Source organism: Ciconia boyciana, chromosome 2 (assembly GCF_034638445.1).
Source record: "Ciconia boyciana chromosome 2, ASM3463844v1, whole genome shotgun sequence".
Taxonomy (NCBI): domain Eukaryota; kingdom Metazoa; phylum Chordata; class Aves; order Ciconiiformes; family Ciconiidae; genus Ciconia; species Ciconia boyciana.
In genome coordinates this window covers 73,459,901-73,481,056 of record NC_132935.1, presented here as the reverse complement: position 1 = coordinate 73,481,056, position 21,156 = coordinate 73,459,901, and the positions used below count along the sequence as shown (strand labels likewise).

General features: G+C 37.1%; 1 protein-coding gene across 1 annotated transcript in view; it reads right to left on the bottom strand.

Moving 5' to 3' along the window:
- GALNT1 (polypeptide N-acetylgalactosaminyltransferase 1) overlaps window positions 1-21,156 on the bottom strand; it is a 91,202-nt gene that overhangs the window by 56,306 nt on the left and 13,740 nt on the right. The window contains exon 2 of the mRNA XM_072852974.1: window positions 9,066-9,240. The gene's annotated coding sequence lies outside the window, so the exon portion shown is untranslated. The remainder of the gene's footprint in view (window positions 1-9,065; window positions 9,241-21,156) is intronic.

Here is a 21,156-nt window from a genome sequence, read left to right as displayed (position 1 = left end):
GTTTTAACTTTTTTTTTAGAAGAAAAAAAAACAAACCACAAACCAAAACCAAATATCCACACTCATGGATTCCTGTAATGCCAAATTCTCCCAATAGATTGTTTTTGAGAATAAAAGATTTACAGAACTCCTCAAATGAAAATCTTTGAAAGGCTTTAAGTTACTTTTTTTTTTTCCCCAGCCATAGCCAACACTTTTTAGACTGACTTTAAGAAAGCCCTGTCTTGCTTGCAGGAAGAAACTGCAATGGGCAAGGTTTCAAAGGACCAGATAAACAATATTTTAATAAAATAAAAGTTCAAAACCAATTTAATCCACAGATTTTGGATTTACATTCTTTTTTACAATTTTTGCTATACAAGAAAAAGAATAAATTGATCCAGGAGGGAGACAAAATATTCCCTATCAGAATATCACTGTAAATATTACAAAAGCTCAAGACGATAGGTAAAATTTGGAAACCAAGAATACAATAAAAGTACAAAGACTACTGCTGTCATATAAACAGCTGAGATTCGCTAGACTCCTATTCCATGACTTTAAAGTAGCTTTCAAATGACTGAGGCAACAATTTCATTTTTCTGTCTGCACTCCAGGTTGAATGAAAATTATCTAAAAATAGACAGACTTATTCAGGGATCCTTCAGACATTTCCATTCTTTCAACTACTTTGAGATTTCAAATATACTTCTATTGCAGCCAGTGAACAATCATATACATTACTTAATATTGCCAATCCCATATATCTTTTTACAGTACTGCTTCAAATATTAGGAGTACATCATTAGTTCAGTTTAATTACAACACATAACAAAATGAATACACAGATATATAGCAAAGCCAATAGCAGTAAATTTTTGCATAGGCATTAAGTTATTGTGTATTACAGTACTGGCAGGTAAGTTCAAGCCACCATTATTCAAATCTTTTCCTTCTTACGTTGAGCAGCAGATATCACCTCTCCTGACAGCTACAGAATAGACAATCCTTTTAGGAAAGCAGATTTATAAGCCAATAGACAGTTTTCTTTTCCTGAAACAACTGCAGTCTTAAATTGGGCTACTGACACTTCAGATGCTGACAGAGAGCAAACATTCCCCTTTAAAGCCATAGCTACTTCACATACACACTCTGGGAGGGCTACCAAGTGTGCTTGACTTAAGAGTAACAGCCAGCTAGAGAATATAGACAGTGTTTTCATCAGTGAGTATCACAGGCAGCATGAAGACAATGAGCAATTCATGAGCGAAAAGCTTTTGTTATTAACAGCAGCAAGAGAGGATTTTAATGTCAGTGCTAGCAACGCACCAAGCTCATAAATCCCCAACATACAATAACTGTATTGAATAAATGGCTGAAGGTGCATCAGTAAGACCTATTCAAGCCTTCTGCTACCCTTCACAGAGGACTAGAGGGCTGAGGTGGGATTTTCTTTGGTTTTTCTTTTTGCAAGATTCACAGTTGGTGACCCAGCACTTAGCTTTTTCAGTACAGCAACACCCCTGCCAATCAGCATCCCAGAGCTATAAACTGACTCCATTCATTAATAAATCCCTGAAGAGCTGTGCTAGCTAGTCTTCCAATCCCTACACTACAGGACTGGAAGAGGAAAATCCAGGTCACATCAGTACAGGTTTTCTAGGTGAAGACCTCCATTTCCTCAAGAAAAACAATTTTGTCATGTGAGCTACAGAGCTTGCAAGTTCAACATTACTCAGAAGAAACTTTTTTTTTTAAACTAAGTAATTTTAGCTTCCCTATCAGAGCTAAATGCCTGTTCCAAGGCTGTTTTAAGAAATAAAAAGCTGAACTACCCAAAATTTATATTACAACAGGATAGTGTCACAGTAGTCGAGATTAGGCTATTAGTATACTATTTGCTGTCTGCAACAAAAACCTGTAAATTCCACATATTTTAGATACTCAGGCTTGTGACATGATGTAACACAGCATGAAGGCTTCTAGCCAAAAGCAGCATCACTTGGCCTTACAAGGCATATGTTCACTAGGACCAAATGCATGCAAGCAGTCAAGATTTCTAATAATCAAGAAGTCACACATTCCAAAGACTATTTTAAATCATCCAACAGGTGCAAGATGAGCTATAAGTAGAACAGGCTAGCTGACAGGAATTCTTTTAAAGTTAAAATTCCTGCTGAAAAAAAAAAAATAGATTTACTACAGAGAGTGATCTTCTTTAAGAAATCGTATGCACTAGATCAGACTATGTGGAAGTAAAAACACAGTAAGCTGTTCCATATTCGCAATGCTCATATTATAAAGGAAGATGGGAAATGTTTCTGCATAGTCCAGAAAATCAAATTTACTTCTAAAATTTTTTAAAAGTTCTACATTAAAATGTCAAACTGCAAACTCAGTTTTTACCGGCCCAGACTGAACTAAAATGAATACTACTCTTATCAATAGATCACTCTTCATACAGATATGTCAAATACTCAATAGAATTTTCTGCAGATGATACTTTCTTCAGTCTGCACATGTCAACAGTTACAAACATCAGGTTGCATTTGCTTTTGAAGTATTTTGAGGAAATAAGCAGATTCTTCTTGAAAACACTGATGAACACAGACAAAGGGGGTTGGAATTTACTCTCTATTCTGCTATTAAGATAGAATAAGAGAAGAAAACTAGCAACTCAGGTGTCAGTATTAAAGAATCACGAATTTCCAGGAGAAATCTTTGACTACTTAAGTCAGAAAAATTCACTGTCACCACGCTAGTTACACATTTTTCATAGATAAAGACCTAAGCAGACTATGAACAATCAAGTGAATAAATCTTTTACAAGACAATCTTGAAACCTTCCTCATATGTTAGGAGAAATTGTTAAATCTTGCAAGCTAAGTCTCAGATGTTCTGAAATATCCAACCTCCATAAGGCTTCTGATTATTCTTTAGATATGTATCAAAGCCAAAAGCTAGAGTGGAATAAAATTGTTCATTAATCCTTCAAACACTTTTAAAGACAGCAGAAAATTACATAGGCAAATAGTCATCATTAAGGATGAGTAACTAATGGGCAAGAATTTGAATTAAAGAAAAGCAGAGTCAGCCAATTAGAAAAAAGATTATAAAGGAGATTTCTGGAAACACAGGGTAAATTGCAGTGAATGGATTCAACCATCCTTATGTGAGTAACTGCAGAAACCTCTAATCCTGAAAACTTTCTACTATAGATTAACAATCCAGAAGGGGAACTTGGAGAAATACCAAATACATTCAAAGAACATTTTTTCTCTGTCTTCAATATATGTGGAAAATATTCAAAAAAATAAGTGTTCTAGAAAAAAAGCTTTGAAAACAATACAGGTAAAGAAAAATTGGTGTTACATGCTGGGGCCTAGGGTGTTTATCCTGGAGAAGCTGGCTGACTTCTGCCTAGAGTAACTGCAGAACTTGCTGACAAATCAAACACAGGCAGATATCAAGTTAAAAACTGCTGAAGAGGATAATGCATGTGACTAAACATGAAGACTTAAAGAATTAGGATATATAATTTGACAAAATAAGGATTACAATCGTTTAACACATCGTGGGTTATATTATGTCAAGTAAAATGAAGAACAGTAAAGAATTCAAAGGTTTGTTAACAAGTTTTACTTCCCATCCCTTTAACAGTGATGCTGCAGATAGTTTAAAAAAAAATTAAAAATAGCACACACACCCCCCACCACACCTAGGGAAACACAAAAATTCTAACCAGAAGTAGCTCAGCAGTTTTGCAGGGCTAAATACTTTTTGAAATATAGAGAAAACATCAGATCTCCATCCAAAAAATCTAGCACAAAAAAAATCAGAACATATGTTTGTTTCTCTTTCTCTAGAAAGAAAAGACTGATCAGATATGGAGAAAAGACTGATCAGATATGGAGAAAAGACTGATCAGATATGGAGAAAAGACTGATCAGATATGGAGAAAAAAGAAAAGCTAGCATTGCCAAATTTTGTGATACATTAATTAAATTATTGCAATGTTTCTCACAAAAACTTGTGGCCCTTTGCTATATCCACATGCAAATACAGATTCTATGTAGAAAGCAAATGTCTGTATTTATACAGACAGGCCATACAGCTCTTAAGCATATATTCACACATTAAGTCTGTTTTCACATCATAAAGCTGTCTGCTCAGCAGGTAACTTCTGCTGCTAACAACTGTTTTGTATTTAATTAACATGCACAGTATTGCACTAAGGATAAGATTCTTAACATCCATCCTTCACTTTCCCTCTTACTTATACTCCCTTGCTTTAGATTTTCTTAATTCTGTCTTCCCAGAGTGCTCTGACAACACAAGCTTGAGAAATACCATGCTTTAAGTTCTTTATTTCCTTTATCAACCCATGCAAATGTACACATGGGATAAAAAGAACCCCCATGAGATTTACTTCAAGGACCCATAAATTTGTCTACGTAAAGTCTATTTCTAAGGTAGGCAATGTCTGTATTTGGGGTTCTACTTTGGATAGGTAAACAAGAAGAAAAGAACTGTCAGATAAAAAGCTAAATAGGCAGACTAATAAAGCAGAGTTCTGGAAATCCTTTAGAACTTGGGATCATTTGCGAGACTGGACAAGGAAAGAAGAAACTGAATGGGAGAAGTTGCTATAATAGTTTGCAAACAGCCCAATATAGCAATGGCTCTTCTTCAGGACTAGAGTTCTGGATACCTTCTTTGTCCCCATGGCATCTTGGTGTTCAGCACTGGTACTGATACTTCCACAGGACCAGAGCTTAAACTCTAGACTTCAGACAAGCTACAGAGGTTTATATGCTGAAGCACCTGTGATGACTGACAGTACAAGAGAATTTACAGAAGTATCAGTACTGTCTATTTTGAACTGTTGCAAAAGCTGGTTTCACATTTTGGGACATTCTCACAGCAAAAGTCTACTCTCCCTTTCCTTTTCCCTGAATTTTCCCCTTCGATACTCAAGCAAGCAAACTGTCCTTAACTCTCAAGCAGGCAGCAGCTCTGACCAGTTCTGTTCCATGCAAGCAGATGCACTCTCCTTCCCCCACTGCTCTTACATCTACATCTCCTAGGCTGCTACCATACAAACAAAAATGAAGATAACAGGTGAAAGAGGCAGGATGAAAAAGTGGTCTTCTGTTGCTACTGGAATCAAGACTATTTAACAAAAGGAGGAGGAAGGACGAGAAGGAGAAGTTAAGACCCCACCTAAGAAATATACAGCTGCCCATACGATTCAAAAAACCTGAAGCACGCAGTATTCACCTGTCCACCAAGTATACTTTTACAGTTACAGAAAGACAGACAATTATAAATGACGGACCTAAGCATAGAAATTGTAATTGATCATGGGCATACACCTAGCTGATTATAAGTTATCAGCAGGCAGAGCTTCCATATTCCATTAAGTGGAGGGGAAAGAACTCTGACCCACCCAGGTCATACGCTAGTCCTAATGCAAATAAATGAAACCGTTTTTACATTGGCAGTCCCTAGAAATATGACTACGTGAAAAAGCTAGATGGGTAGACAAACAAAACAAAAAGCCCAACTGAACAGTCATGAAAGATTGGCAGAAACTTGATGGCAAACAAAAAAAGACATTTTATGGCCAGCCAGCATAATAAAACCACTTTTAATTACAGAATACTGAGACTATATAGAAAAAAAACAAAGACTAAAAAGGACAAGAAATCTAGTCTATTAATTTCACTGTGAACAGCTTTGTCCTCTCCACCCTGCCCCAAACCAGACATATTAGGTAACCTTATAAAAAATATTCAGGAGCCAAGACTTCATTTGCCAGTATTTCCAGACAAACTAAACACTGGCTACATTGAAGATTTTTCTCAGACTCATCTTCAATACTACAGTAAATATTTTAAACCTCTTTATATTCACTAGAGTGAATATATTCACTAGAGTAGTACTTCCAAACAATTAAGAAAAAAAAAAATTAATCCACTCGTTAAACTTGGTTTGCTGAAACTTAAAAATACAAAATATTAACATTGAGACCAAAAGCTTGTTGAATTTAAATCCAGCTAAATGTGACAAAGAACATCTTGGTTTTGGAGTTTTTCAGTATGAACTTCCTTCTGCACTCTGGACTTGCCGTTATAAAAAGCATACCATTATTAATGAGAGAAAACATAACAAGAAAGAAAGAGGTCTACATCAAACAGGTGGATATAAATTTAAAGCAGCTCTCGGGTAGCCCTATCAAGTCACTGCAATAACAGCATTTGTGCAGGAAATTCCAGTTTGGATTTCCAAAGGTTAAACAGAACCACTGAGCACGCTTCCCAGCTTCCGACTTCATCGAAAAATAAAAAAAATTGACATTCAAGTTCACATTTGATCAAAAGCAGTAGTATGGAAATGGTAAGCTGAATTCTATAGAAAACAGCAATCCTGATTTGTTAATGGCTTCAAAAACCTGCACTTTTTTTAAACAAGAAAAAACCTATCATGTTTTGAGCTCCTTTGTGAAAGAAAGTGCTAAAACACAAAAATGAATAAAACTGCAAAAAATTAGTTTTCACTTAGATCATGGAAAGTATTTAAACAAAGTCATTTTTCACAGGAAAATGCTATATTGTCAGCATTCTGTAATAAATGCTTTTCCAATGTTGCTGGATTTTATTCCTTAATTCTCTAGAAGAAAAATGGCATTCACTCACATGTTAAATTTCAAGACTGTACTCTTACAGCTAGGGATTCCAAAAAAGGTTTTCCATCTGGCTTAACTTGTAAGCTTACATCCTAATATGAAAAAGGTTTGGCAAATTTAAATAAAATGTCCATATCAAGATATAGGTATTGCATCAGTAAGGGAAAAGAGTAAACAAAATTTAGAATTTGTTATTTGTTGCATGGTGCAGCAGTCCAGAGAAACCTGAAGAGTGTGATATGTAATTTAAGGCAGAAAGATTATTTCTTGAAATAATTCATTTTTTTTCCAGTTACCTATAAGATTGATGGTAACAATTTTCTGCATAGTTGCATAGAGAAAACAATCAGTATAACATTAAGTATGGCAGAGATGTATTAAACATCACTAAATTACTTAAAGTTTCTGCAAATACTCAGGTGTTTATTACTTCGCCAATTTTTTCCAGAAGTTGTCAGGCACTTTGTAAAACCCAGCTAATGTATTTAATTTGACACATCATTTTTGAAGGTATGAAGCTGGTAGCAACTTAAGCTTTTTTACAATTCAAAATTCATACCTGACTGGAAGCCAAGAGAGAAACAGGTCACCATAAAAAAGGTTAATGTGTCAGAAAACATTAAAAAAGGCAATGTGATGGAACTGTTTTGCAAATTCAGCTATACATTAAGTGGAGACCGCAGCATTTGAATAATAGAATCACCTTTTAAAATTTAAATTAAATCAGATACTTCTAAAGCCTCTTTTAAAATTCTGTGCTCCAATTAATTTAAAATTAATTTTCAGTAACTTTTCTGAAAGATTTTCAACTTCTCTGAAGATACTAGAATCTTTACAACAAGAGAGAGTAGACATGCCTGAAAAGCGATACCACATGGTTAGATCACGGTTAAAGATTCACCAACACACTACTGTGTTAGTTGCTACTCCATCTTCTCTCTCGCATTCCAACATGCTAGCCTTCTGCTTTGCCAGCAAAAATTTACACAGCAATGAAGAAACTCAATTGGGGAACTGATACAACTGAAAAATAACCAAGAACAATTGTGTCTTTTCAGCCACACCAGTCTCCCAGTGCAGACCCAGACCAAAGAATGCAGACGAATCAGGTATGCCCCCCAAGAGCAGTTATTTCCACTCAAATCTGCTACCTCATTAAACTCACCATTAGAGTCAACCACCACAGAAGAGGTGGCTGAGCTACAGCAAAAGAAATAGCAGTGCATCTACAGCTTGAGAGGCCATAAGCAGTAAATCCAGAAATAAAAAAAATGGTGTGTTTTTTTTTTGACCTTAAGATTTTTCTTCTGAGTAGCCTCTACTGTTATTTAACAGTATTAGGTAGTAATTTTGGATATATTTTTCCCTCTCCCCTAAACTGATGCTTTTTCAAGCTATACTTTTTAAGCACTGAATTTAAGAGTACATGCCAGATTAAGATCTTTTGGAACTGACTGGAAAAGGATCCACCTAGACTTGAAACAGGCTTTTCCCTTTTTACCCCACTGAACCTGAACTTCAAAGTTGGCCCCAAAGAGTTCTTCAGAACTCAGTCTGTGAAAACTAACCTTATGAAAGGTGTTAACAGGTTTCCGGGAAAGAAAAAAAAAAAATCAAGGCCAAAAAAAAAAAAGAGCAGAAAATGTCAATACCAAGGATATCAAGTGGAGGACAACATTTAACATGCTAAATACAACTGAACTGGTTAATCTTTTCTGCCAAAGGAAACAGACTTGTCCTACCACATCTTTGCCCATCTGTCCCATTAAACTTTGGTTCTCCATCTTGTTTCAATCAAGCTTAAAAAAAAAAACCAGTAGCAAGTGGGAGAGGCACACAGAGAGGAGGCTTGACAAGAACTTGATTGTTAAACACCTCATTGGGCAGCCAGTGACTACACAGTGGTAGTGTAATAAGTCATCTCTTGTCAGACAAGGATGCTTTAACAGAACTGCGTTTACAGTAGAAACACAGAAAAGCCAGGCTTTCTTAGTTCAGCTGGATGGAAAACTGATATGAATTCCAGCTCATTGGCCTAGATCACTCTCTTCAAGATGATATCATACTGAGAGAGTAAAGGTAAGTTTAGGAGAACTAAAAATGGGGTGCTTTACCCACTTGGATATTGTACTTTCCAATACCCAGAGACAACCACAGTAACTGATAAATTAGGCTTGTGCTAATATCTTAGGGGATTCTTATGGACACCTGTTTAATAGCTGAAGACAACTGAACTGGTCCACCAGGACCCTGAATGAACAGAAGAATATAGAACATGCAATGACAAAGTAGTAGCATACAAGCAAGCCTCTAAGTGCTCCCTTTGCTCTAAGATACATCCAAAGCAGACAGACCTGACCAAAGCATCCAAAATTCCTGGATCACATTTTGTACTAACCTCCTCTGCAAGTTTACAGCCATCTGGATGGTCCACTAGCACTGGTGCCAAAATCCCAGTACATTGCTGTAGAGCGCCTGTGGTAGGAACCATAGAGCAATAGATTGGCCTAGGCCATTCTGACATGAACGCAGAAGCAGAAGAGGTCTTCCATCCACAAGGTCTTAAGGCTGTCCTAGAAGAAGAACAGAAATTCATGTAAGTTCCCCACTCAATTGTGGCAGAGCTTGAGGTGGAAGGGGAGGAACGTTTTCCAGCATTTAAGACTTCAAAATCCTGTGCAAGGGAGAAGGAGCCAAAAGACTGCTTCTAAAAAGAGGCAGTGAACTGAGCCTGTGAGGAAAACAACATATGCAGGGTAGAGCGGAGAGGTGGAACAAGTCATCAAAATTTTTTAGCCTTTCAGATGATATGATTTAAGTGGGAGGACTGCCTGTCCTCCCAAATAAGCAGTTATCTATTTTTGAGTTCTATATATGTCGCCCTCTATCCAATCATGAACACTTAGCACAAAAAACTATGAATTGTTTTTGATAAGGCTAGAAAACAGCCTCCTCAACAGCACACATTCACATGAGCAGCTCCCCAGATGATCATTCTTTTGGACTAAGTTTTCCCATACATATTCTAGTTTACAGATGTAGGGTTTTTTTACATTCTTTCATCTCTTGCCCACAAGTTAAACATTAGCATTTATAATGACTGCTTTTGTTAAAAAAAGTGTTAAACACAGACCTGATGCTTAAGAAGTAATGTTTTTACACTTCTAAAAAAAAAGTGACACCTGAAAAATGATGCCTGAGCCTTGCCGAGTGTTATATGTTAAAATTTTAGCAGTATTGAATGAATTCCTTCAAATCTCTTCCTTTACCCAGTTAACACAGCAGTGTCTGAAGGAAATTCTAAGCAGCTGGAAAGTAAATAAAATATCTTAACAGACAAGAAAGCAGATTTTTTAAATTTTTAACACAGTTGTAACTTGCCTACACTTAAGTAATATTTGCCATATACTATGAGCTTGTGTTGTATTTGCCATATTACATGAGTCTACTAAGTTATTCAAGTTTATTGCTCTACCTGTTTAAACTGTTAGCTTTATATATTGCCTGTCCAGAAGAAAAATTATGTACAAGGGAGGAAAAAAAATAAGATGCTGACACTATGATAACATGACAGTATGGAGGAAACACATGGTAAGGAAAGCTAAGATTGGCAGTGATAGAAAAGATGTTTGTCAACTGCTTATTGTGAAACAAATTATTACTTCACCTGCCTCAGTACTGAAGTATGATACTTGGCAGTTTCCCTTTTTTGTTTTGCGTATCAAAGTAGAAAGGGAAAACGTCTCAACTCCTAATTTTGTTCTCCGTTTGAGGATAGGTTACCAAAATACTGATAAAGCATACTGACAGAATAGGAAAAATAAGCAGTTTTATATCCACAGAAGTGGCTTACATTCTGAATTCTAGAAGAACTGGCTAACGATCTCCCAGAAATAATACCAATTTTTACCAAATCTGAAAAAAACAGGTTAGTCTCAAAAGGCCAAAAAAACATGGCTTCACAAGATAACCCAAGACATACCCAGTAGGACACCTAACATAAATTACGTCATTATTACCTTTCTGAAAGTGTTAAATATTAAGAGATCATGACCTAATTCTGAAGAGACCCAACTGCCTTTATCAAAGCAAATTAGTCACAGCCCTCAAGAAGGTTAAACACACAGACTTCTATGACGTATCTGACTAGGCTCCACACATTGCACTGTAACATGCAATACACACACACACAAAAAAATCAGTGTTGCTTATGTTAAATTAGCTTTTTTTATATCACTTTTCAGTAAAACTCAAGTGCCTTACAGAGGTAGAGAACATGATCCATTTTTACAGAAGGTGAATCTAGTCCATACACAATTGTTCCAAGTGGCTAGCAAATCTGGGAGCAAGTTTTCTTCTATCTGCTCAAGAGTTTGAACTGAAGTATCTATCTATACATTTACCTGGTTAGATGAAGATCCATATTTTAATGATTTTGCTAATTTATGTATTTCTTCAAAGGATCCTAAGATGACAGGCTCTTTGTTCAGTGCCGTCCAGACACTGGACAGAAATAGTTCTTATAACACACACAAACAAAAAGCAATCAGTGAGAGCAGGACACAGAGAATGGTCCATGTTGCCATTAGTAAGCAAGGCACATTTACCAAGGGCAGATGCTCACTTTTTGTAGTGAACTTCCACACACTTAAAAGCTTATAATTTCCCTTGATCTTTTATTTGGGTTACACAAATGCCAACCATTCAACCATTCTTTCTGCACATGCCATCTTTTCTAAATTGCCAGTCATGACCATTACCCTCCTGAGGCAATTAACTGTGCCTACATCTTTCTTGAAGTACAATGGCCAAGACTGACACAATACTTCAACCTTACAATACAGAACCATGCAGAAGGTTCAACTCTACATGTCCTCCAGATTATACCACCATTTATTCATGCCAATACATACACACACCTCTTCTTTCTGAACAATGCTGCATTGTTAACTCATTTTATAATCCATGGCTTGTCCCAGATTGGGGTGGGGAATGGGGTGGCAGGAACAACTTAAACAAGTTCTCAGTTTGTTGGGGGGGTTTTTTATGTTATTTTGACCTAAATATAAAGCACTTCATTTATTCTTCTAAATCACATCCTATACTTTCAGGCTATCTTTCCAGCATTCAAGACTCTTCTGAATTGCCATCCCAGCTTCCTGCACCTGCATTTATTCCCAAACACCTCTTGTCTTCAGATTTCATAACCATATGCTATTCCATTACCCAGTTCATTAATAAGAACAATAAGCTGAAACAACTACACAAGATCTCACACAATATGCCTTCCTTTGCTGAAAGTGAACTACCGAAAAATAAAACTCTGGCTACTGTGTGTAATGATTTTACACACATCCTAAAATAGCTTTTTTTATCGAGGCCATGTTTCCTTAGCTTGCTCTGCAAAAGTATCACATGTGGCTTTCTTCAGTCCACAAGCTTCCTGCTGTAGAGGAAGTTAGATTGGCTTGATTTCGTGTTTCTGATCTTCACAATAATGCTTCCAAATTTGCTTCCCTAAACTGCACGTTCAAAGAGAGGACTGTCTTACCTGTAACTACATCTCTTCAGTATGTTTCTGCTCTAGCTGGATTTTCCATTATATCCTGTCAAGAACAAAAATTATGGCACAGTATGCACACAGAACTGGCTGGTGATTTTCTCATGTTTCCGACTCGAAACAAAGCTATTTTAGCAAGAAACAGGCAAAAGAAACCAAGGTGAAGAAGGTGCACTATGCCCTTTCATTTTCTTGATGTAAATCCTAAGTAACCCAGAAAAAAGTAATAACCTACACACACTGCTGATGTGGACAGGCAAGTGGGTTAGAAGACCTGGACACCAGTAACAGAATATGTAAGTAAACAAAACCAAGAAAGCATTTGCTGCAGTAGCGCTTATGAGTACTTAGATTAAGGCTACCGGTAGGCATTAGCTTTCAATGCTCCATACCATGTTACACTGCTACACAATTTAAACTGAAGACTACTTCTGCTTTAAACTGTGCATACAAACAGCCTTCAAATGAAATTGTTGGAGCTGGGATTTTGGAATCCAAGCAGCTTCTGTTAATAAGAAGTTCTCACATCAACTCCAAGTATTTCACAGGATGAAAGTTAGATGAGGATGATTCTAGGCAGAGATCTCCCTTGCCAATAATTTTTACTGTCCTGTTTTATATTCCATTACCACCAGCTAAATGTTCTGTCATCACATGCACCAGACCCTCTGCACAGCGGGTGCTTTAGCTTTTGTAAGTGGCGCCCAACAACAAAGAAAGGTTTTTTGGAAAATTGACTTTTCAGGGGAATCCAATACACTGAGCTTTTATTTAAACCTAAACAAATTTTAGCCAGGCACTCCGATATGCTGACCAGATTCACAGCCACAATGTTTGTAGAGTGCAAAATATAATTATCTTGTATTCAAGTTAAGTGTCTATATTGAACAGCCTCAATATTTGCATTCCCATTATTCAGAGAACTTCCTTCTGACAAATTTAATGTTAGTAACAGCAACAATCATGCAGAGCTACTTATGCACAATGAAATATCTACTCCTAATTGTCACTCTTTATCCCACTTACCACTTTAACCTCTTCTTAAATATAATATGGAGTGACTGTATGATTTTATAGTTATGCATTATCTTCCCAGTCTGTACAGTCAATTTTTGTTTATTCAGTGACACACCTCCCCACACACACAAAGTCATACAGCTGCCATAAAGTATGTAGCCAACTCCATTTTGTCAGCTTATTTTTCTTCCAGCTTAGTCCAGTGGTATGACCCTGCACATGGCCAGAAACATCAGAGCAAGGGAGTGAACAAGAACTCATGGGAAGGAGAGAAAATTATTCGCCTGCCATGAAACTCCAGAGAAAACAGATTTATAACACCGAGAAAGCCACATCATTACCTGTTGGTCTTGAAGTGACCAACAATACATAAAAAAACCCAGAGCATACAACAAAACCACCACGGTTTTATTCCATAAGTCTCCATGGTTTTATCTTATACAGAAAGACAGCAAGGGAAATAATCATTTGAATAAATCTTTCCTAATGGAGACAATCCAAAGATTTTTTTTCCTGCATGCAATTTGTCAGAAAGTAAGATTCATAGGCATGATTTATAACACAGTCAGCAAAACCATAAACACAGATATGTGTTTAACAGGTGTAAAGTACAAACTGCTATAATACTATCTCCCCAAAACTTAGAAAAAATTGTCAAGGTAACAGTTACTTCGATCAGGCTGACATCTAAAGTGTATGCCCTTACTTTTCTTGGCTTTCACCAATAGGTTGTTCACCAATCAAGCAATGATTCCAGCAAGTACAGCCAGGCAAACAATGCAGCAGTGCCTTCCTCTCACAGCCTGCCGCCTTCTGGGGACACAGACTCAAAGCAAGGCAAGCCAACACTAGTGGTGTATGAAAGGGACCAAGAGAAAAACCCCATAGGGGTTTTTTAAAGTAAATATTATTTTTAGAAGTCAATTGTAAAATGCCCCCTCTCCCCCCAAATCAAGACTACAGCAAAGCTAATTTTCACTTTGCTTGAGAGTACTACACTGCTGGAAAGCACAAGAAAAACACAAAAATACAAGACAATCTACTGCTTTCAACAGTAAAGTGTCTACTATCATATTCAGCATCATTACTAAATCTCTTTGGACTGTAAGAAGTATCTTTTTCATAATTCAAACAGTACCTACACAGAATTGCACAACTCGAGAAAGATAAAAGCTATCTTTCATAACCTCACAACTGCTCTCCAGAAAGAGAAAAAATGAATTATTTGCATATCAGGAGCAGCACTACAGGTCTGTAAAGAAGGTGGAAGTCTTTCTTAACTGTCATGATTCAAAAACATTAGTAAAGCAATCAGCAAAACCAGTTTATTTTTATAGCATTAATGTACATCAGCCTTAAGTATGAGCATGGAGCATCAATGGTCTGGGCGTGCTTGCCTTCAGTGGGACTATCAACAAAGAGTTGTGTGTTGACTACTGCGAGCTGGCAGACACCCTCTGCACCTTCTCTTCAGCCACAAGGAAACACTACCCTCATTGTTTCACAAGAATGCAAAGCAACCAGCACGGGTTCATATGGAGGATGTGAGCCACAGCACAAAATGCATTAGACACCTCTCAGCTCCTTCAGTTGACAAAGCATTCACTATGAAGGAACCCAGAAGTCAAGAAAATAAGATTTAGTGTCAACTACAAGTTTTCTGTTTGTTTTGTTTGTTTATAAAGAGTGGGTAATTTAGCTTTTCAGTAATACTTCTATTGTAATGGGCTATTGAAAACTTAAAGACTGAGCTGTACTTCCCTCTCAAAATCTCTACCTTCCTATCCTATTCCGCAATACTTTCAAAGTCCAGTCTTGCCTTCTCTCCCCCTACTTGCAAGAGCTCAGGTGGGACTAGCAGCAGATGTACACCCCGACATTTCAGACAACACATTTCCTGTATACAAAGCACTGACTTTGGACCTCACTGGCAACTCTTCACCACAAGTCACATGAAGCTCAGGAGACATTAGATAATTATCACTTACTGTAACAGCTCAAGTAGTCATCTTCCTCAAAAAAAGCGAGTAGGGCAACAGCCTTAAACCAAGCAGCAGCAGCTAGGCAGAATCATCAACTCCTGCCAGTATGCCAACTGGCATTAACCCCAGCTACCTACATACATGTGTACATGTGCACAGGTATGTACACAAAGTGGATTTCTTAATTTAGTTGTTAGGAATATGACTCAGCTTCCACTTTCAGAGTGCTGTCCTTTGCTAAAAAAAGCTTTCATGACATTAACACTGGCAAACAAACATAGGACCCCTTCAATTGAGAAAGGCAATGCTTTGTTTAACCTTTTCTAGTCTTCCCTGACTCATTAGAAAGGAGTAGAAGTTCCCAGACCTACTGAGGAAAAAAATCCTACTTAATTATGAATACAAAATAGTTAAATACATTACTGCATTAAAATCAATCACAGCTGCCCTCAAACATTCAGTAAAATTGCATGCCCTATGATATTCAACACTTTCTTCAACAGTGAACAGAGAGCTTCTGGAAAGCTGCCTGCTGTATTCTCAGGTATAATACTCAACTGAATAATCTGTAACCTCTTGTTTTCTGATCTGATGCAAAAAACCCAAACAGTAGGAAAGCTTACAGGGGGATGGTGTGGGAGAACAGAGTTTAGGGAAAAAAAAAAAATGTACCCAAGTTATTGTCATACCCAGTTTCTCCATTTCCACTGATAATTTTTAATGGAACTACAGAGAGTGAGATAACTACAAATATTTCCCATTACCTCAGAGATGATCAGAGGGATGCAAAATTATGGACATTCAAATATGCTGCTTTAATGGTGCTGAGAAGATCACAACCCCAGCCTCCCACGGGCCAAGAAATCAGTTTGCAAGTGGCAACAGGCCATTGTGGGACAATAAAAAATTACAGCAACTCTATCCTATACATAGAGAAAGGGAACTACGGAATTGTTCTACTTCTAACCAAAGGCTTTGCTTTTTTAGAGATCACACACACAGAGAGTATTATAGTGTGAACTAAAGCATATGACTTAAAGTGAGAAAAGTGGGAGGGGGAGGTATCTAAGCAAGATCCTAAGATTGCCATTCACAACAGGCAGTTCTTGAAATAAATCAACTGGTAAATTTGTAAAAGCAAATGTCAAATTTACACAATGCTTCTCAACATTTACAAAGGATCTCAATGATATAATATTCTCTCATGAAGTTAATAAACAAAGTGCTAAGTGGTAGGAAGTCCCCAAAGTAAAACCACTGCTCCACACATCTAATTATGTCTGTTTAGACACTGAGAAATCATTTCTTCCAGCACTCTGGCATGAGAGAGAGTCTACTGTCTATTCGGCTCTGTACCTTCATCGCGAAAGAAATATTAATATTAGAGTCCTTACTCTAAACCAGATAATTTATGGCTGTATACACAGCTAAAAAAGGCTGTTTATATATTTACTAACTTAGGAACCAAATGTAACCATAGAAAAACCTCACAAATCAAATAGGAAGCATTCTCTTGCAAGATATAATTAGCACTTCTTAATCAAAGAGGAAAATGAGAAAATTGTATTCTTGTCCACAAGCTTTTATGAAGCCCTATATTATCACACATTACAACATTAGTCCCCCAGTAAGTAATGGAAATATTAGACACAGCTGTTTAAGAGGTGAACAAGCATATCGTAACTCCGAAGTCCAAAATAATGCACTGCTTATTAGGAGGACTTTAACTCAGGGAACAGTAAGCTTACAGCATGTAAAAGCAAACCTTTAGAAAAAACTTAGCCTAGAACACAGAAGTAATACATAGAACCTTCCCTAAAAAAAAAAAGTCTGGCCTGTGGACTCAGTTCTTGGAAAATATTAATGCTCTATTTAAAACAAAAATTTTGTGGCAAGGGAAATAAATGGAAGTAAAGAGGAAATGGTTTGCTGCCTTCTGCCAGATTTAAAGCATTTCAGTAAGACTGTCTGTCAGTGTCAACAGGAGAATACATACTGCAAAACAACGAACTGCTTGAGCAAGCATATGTCTTCATACACAAATACGAACCCTCCCACAGAAATTCTAGTTTCGGATATCTTCATCTGCCTCCAGGCAAAGCTCTGCTGCTTGCAACAGTATCTGAAGTTCGGCTGAGCTGACAAATGACTATCATTTCTCATTTGCAAGAGTAGGAAGATTGCTTTAAACAAAAAAATTTCTTCCATTCTTCTAAGTAGAAACAGGCAGGCAAACACTTTCTGGCTTCAGGTGAGATAATGGTCCCTATTTCAGGAAGTTCTGTTTACCCCAAAGGAACACAGGAAACATTACGTTATCAAGTTTCCAAAACAATGGATTCAGTTCGTAACACCGATCCTAACTTCTTTCTTGTCCCTTTCTGTAAAATCAGTAACAGGTAGTTGAAACAGAATACTGAGAGCTATTAATGCTGTCATAACAAGGATGACGAAACTGCAACAATAAACCAATGAATTAGCTTTTCTAAAAAAGCACTGCTGTTTTAATGCAGCCTTTGGCAATGCAGCAATCCGGCATACAGTTTCCCACATCATGCTGCAAACCTTAAGGTTTCTTCCTAGAAATACCCCGTTTCACTTAGTTTACTAATTGCTGAGCCAGTCAGCTGTTTGCAGTGCCTTTCTTTTTACACATACAAACCTAGAAGATACTTCAGTATGCAGGAAGCAAGGTATGCAGTTTACATATACATCATGCGTAAAATCAAAAACACTGAAAATCAGCACTGCAGCTCAAGGAATGCATAACAACATCCCCTAGTCCCTAAGCATTTGCCTCTATCCCCACACTCCTTTCTGACAACATCACACTTGGGTACAGGTTAGACCTAATTTAGCTCAGAAATGCACTGCAATCCAGAAAATTTTGCAATCTATTTCACAATACATGCTTAAGGAAGGGAAAGAATGGCCAGGAAAAGACTGTTTACCTCAGCAGCAGTGGCAGACTGGCATGCTCATGAAGCTAACAACCTAATTCTCAAATTAAGACTTGCCATTGTTGTTACACTAAATCTCAACAGGCCTGTTACATGGTAATTATGTCTTCTATTTTCTCTAATTGTTTGTTTTTCAGTTATTCTGTATCTGTTTTCCATCTCAATTTAAACACCTCTTCAGCAGCTGCTGTGGACCAGGAACATTGTGTGAATTACATCAAAACATCATGAGGGAAGGATTATTAATCTGATACCTGGCAGACTGCTTCAGGGTCTGAGAAACTTTCACTACTGGAAATACCCATCTGCTATTCAGATATAAATTCAACCATTTAGCATTTGCAGTAACTGGAAAGACATCAGTTCTATAAACTCTTGCTTCCCTAAAACACCTGGCTGGTTCAGGGTTGAGGAGTAATTCTTGTTCGAATATTTTAGAAAGGGATGAAACAGGAATCTTCCATATAGAAGCTCATCCTAGGGGACATCAAAAGTTAGACAGCAATACGAAAACATTCAGAATGTTTAAGTTTCTAATCAACCCCTAAAAACAAAGTTACTAAAGATAAAAGAGTGTAACAAGTAGGCTAGGTACTTGCTCTGTTGAAAGGAAGGTCAAGATACAGAGAGAACTATGCCTTACAGCAGAATAAAATCTGAACATTTTATTTGATAGCAGGTATGCTATACCATAGAACACTTCATTAAGCACCAAAATGAAAGAAGGCACCTTTTAAAAATACAGTTAAATAAAAAGCGATAAAAATATGAAGGTACGACTTTTGTTCAATCAACACTGAACTATTCTTATTCCTTTAGAAAGATGGGAAAAATCTGTGGAAGTACTATACTGTCTTAAACCACTTAACCAGAAGTGTTTAACTTGACATCAAAAAGAGCAAGCAGGAAGCTCTCAACACTTCTGCACACCTCATGATAGGCCAAAACAAAGCCTCCCAACTCATTCAGCTTTCAGCTCAACTGTTTGACAAAGTCACACCCTTAGCAAACCACTTCTTAACATTGGCTCATGTGGAAAGTATCAACTAACTTTTCTGTATACATTAGGAAATGTACTATGTTTTTTAAAGACTCAAATCCAATTCACCAGTAGTAACTAAACTAGAGAAGCAGTGCCAGCTGAAAAAGCATTTCTAAGACCTTCCTCTGCAACTGAACACCCGGGGCTTGCAATTACCTCCCTGTGAGGCTCCCACCAAAACAGAAGACCATCCATTTGTCAAAATACCTAAGCTGGATTTCCATGGTATGATACATGAACATTTAGCTTCAAATTACTTTAATATAAAATTAATAAGAACCAACTTATAAGTACCAGCTCAAGTGCTTCATCAGCTCCAAAAGAATAGCAAATGCTGAGAACAGTTATTTGCTTTGCAAGCTGAAGTGTTCTACACACCAAATATGCTCAAACCACTGATTTGTCAGCATTGGTCTTAGATTTGCACCAAAAAGCATTCCACACTTCCAGAAACTAAGTTCTAAATAAACTCTAAATAGAAAGATGACTTAAACATGATCCTTTCAGCAAAAGGCTTATCAGCTTTCCATATTCATGGAAAAATTATATACAGAATGGAAAATTCAATTTGATTTTCCATACTGTAACAACAATATACAGCTTACTCATCAAGAATGAATACAGCAAAAAAGTCTGTACAAGACTTAAAGTTCAGTGCTATCTTCAGCACGTGTATGTAAAAGAAAACTGAAATAATTTAGAGAGCATGTAAAATTAACTTCTTATATAACTGTCTTGTCTGTCTGGTTTGGACTACCATGTAATGTTTTGCTCAAGAGACATCATGTCTTATCCAAATACATCAACTGTCTTGTCTACCTCCTCAATAATTATTCCAACACACCCCAGGGCTATAACGGTGTGCCCTATGCTGTAAATGAAAGCAGACGGTATGCCTATTTTACATTTTACTGGAGTATACCAGCCCCTCCCTTTTCTTGCAAAGATCCCACTGGTATTTTCCTGCTAATCATAGCTTACTCGCTTTTGCCTGAATTATATCAACGTCTTTAGCATTTAAAGCTTTTTTTTTTTCCTTTTTATGTTTCCATTTCCAGAAAGCACAAGTAAGCATGAAAAAAAACCTAAGTAAATTTTACAAGAGTAAATTTTACTCTTGTCGGTCAAGAGAGGCGGGAAAGAAGAAGGTCAAAATGATTTTTTCCTACCTGAAATTGGCTAGACAGGCTAATCATGCTAGTCAAAACTTTCACCTGCCAACAGGCAGAGTCTCCCCAGCCAACACTTCTACATTCTCTTAATAGTTATGGATTTGCAAACTCTTTTACTAATTAGCTTGCTACACAACCGTAACTGTCACTATTTGACAAAAGAAATAGTGAGATACTATTTAGCCATTTAAGTATTTTTATCTTCTAGAGCAAAACATTTACATTTTATTCCCTCTTGCCAACTCTTCTGTTCCCTTCTCCTACAGGTTTTCTGTTGCCCAGTCCCTGTCTGCCTGTACTTGGAGCCCCCAACGCATGCCTTTAGGCAAAGCATTGGCTAGGAGACTCTCCAATGCTGTTTGTAGCTGCAGTAAATTAAAAAGTTGAAAAAGGGAACGTCATTGCTTCCTTCACATTGCTCAGTGCAGTTGTCCTGGGAAGGTAGGAGATAACAGCTTTAGTCACAGCACCAGGATCTTGTACCAGAGTTCTTATTTCAAAGCTGTTCAGATGCTACCAAAGCCTCTAATTCTGACCCACCCCCAACTACTTCTAATCCTTAAAAGATGCTTGGTAATGTCACTTATGCCACCCAGTCCCAACTTTCCTCAGTGTTAAATATTTGCTCTTTGAGGCAATCTACTTCTTCTGAAACAGCCATCAAAGCAATGTCTTGTTATCAGATTTTATTTTTTTAAGCAGAGGTTTAGCCTTTGACCATTTACAACTTACATACTTACTGAAATAATTACAAGC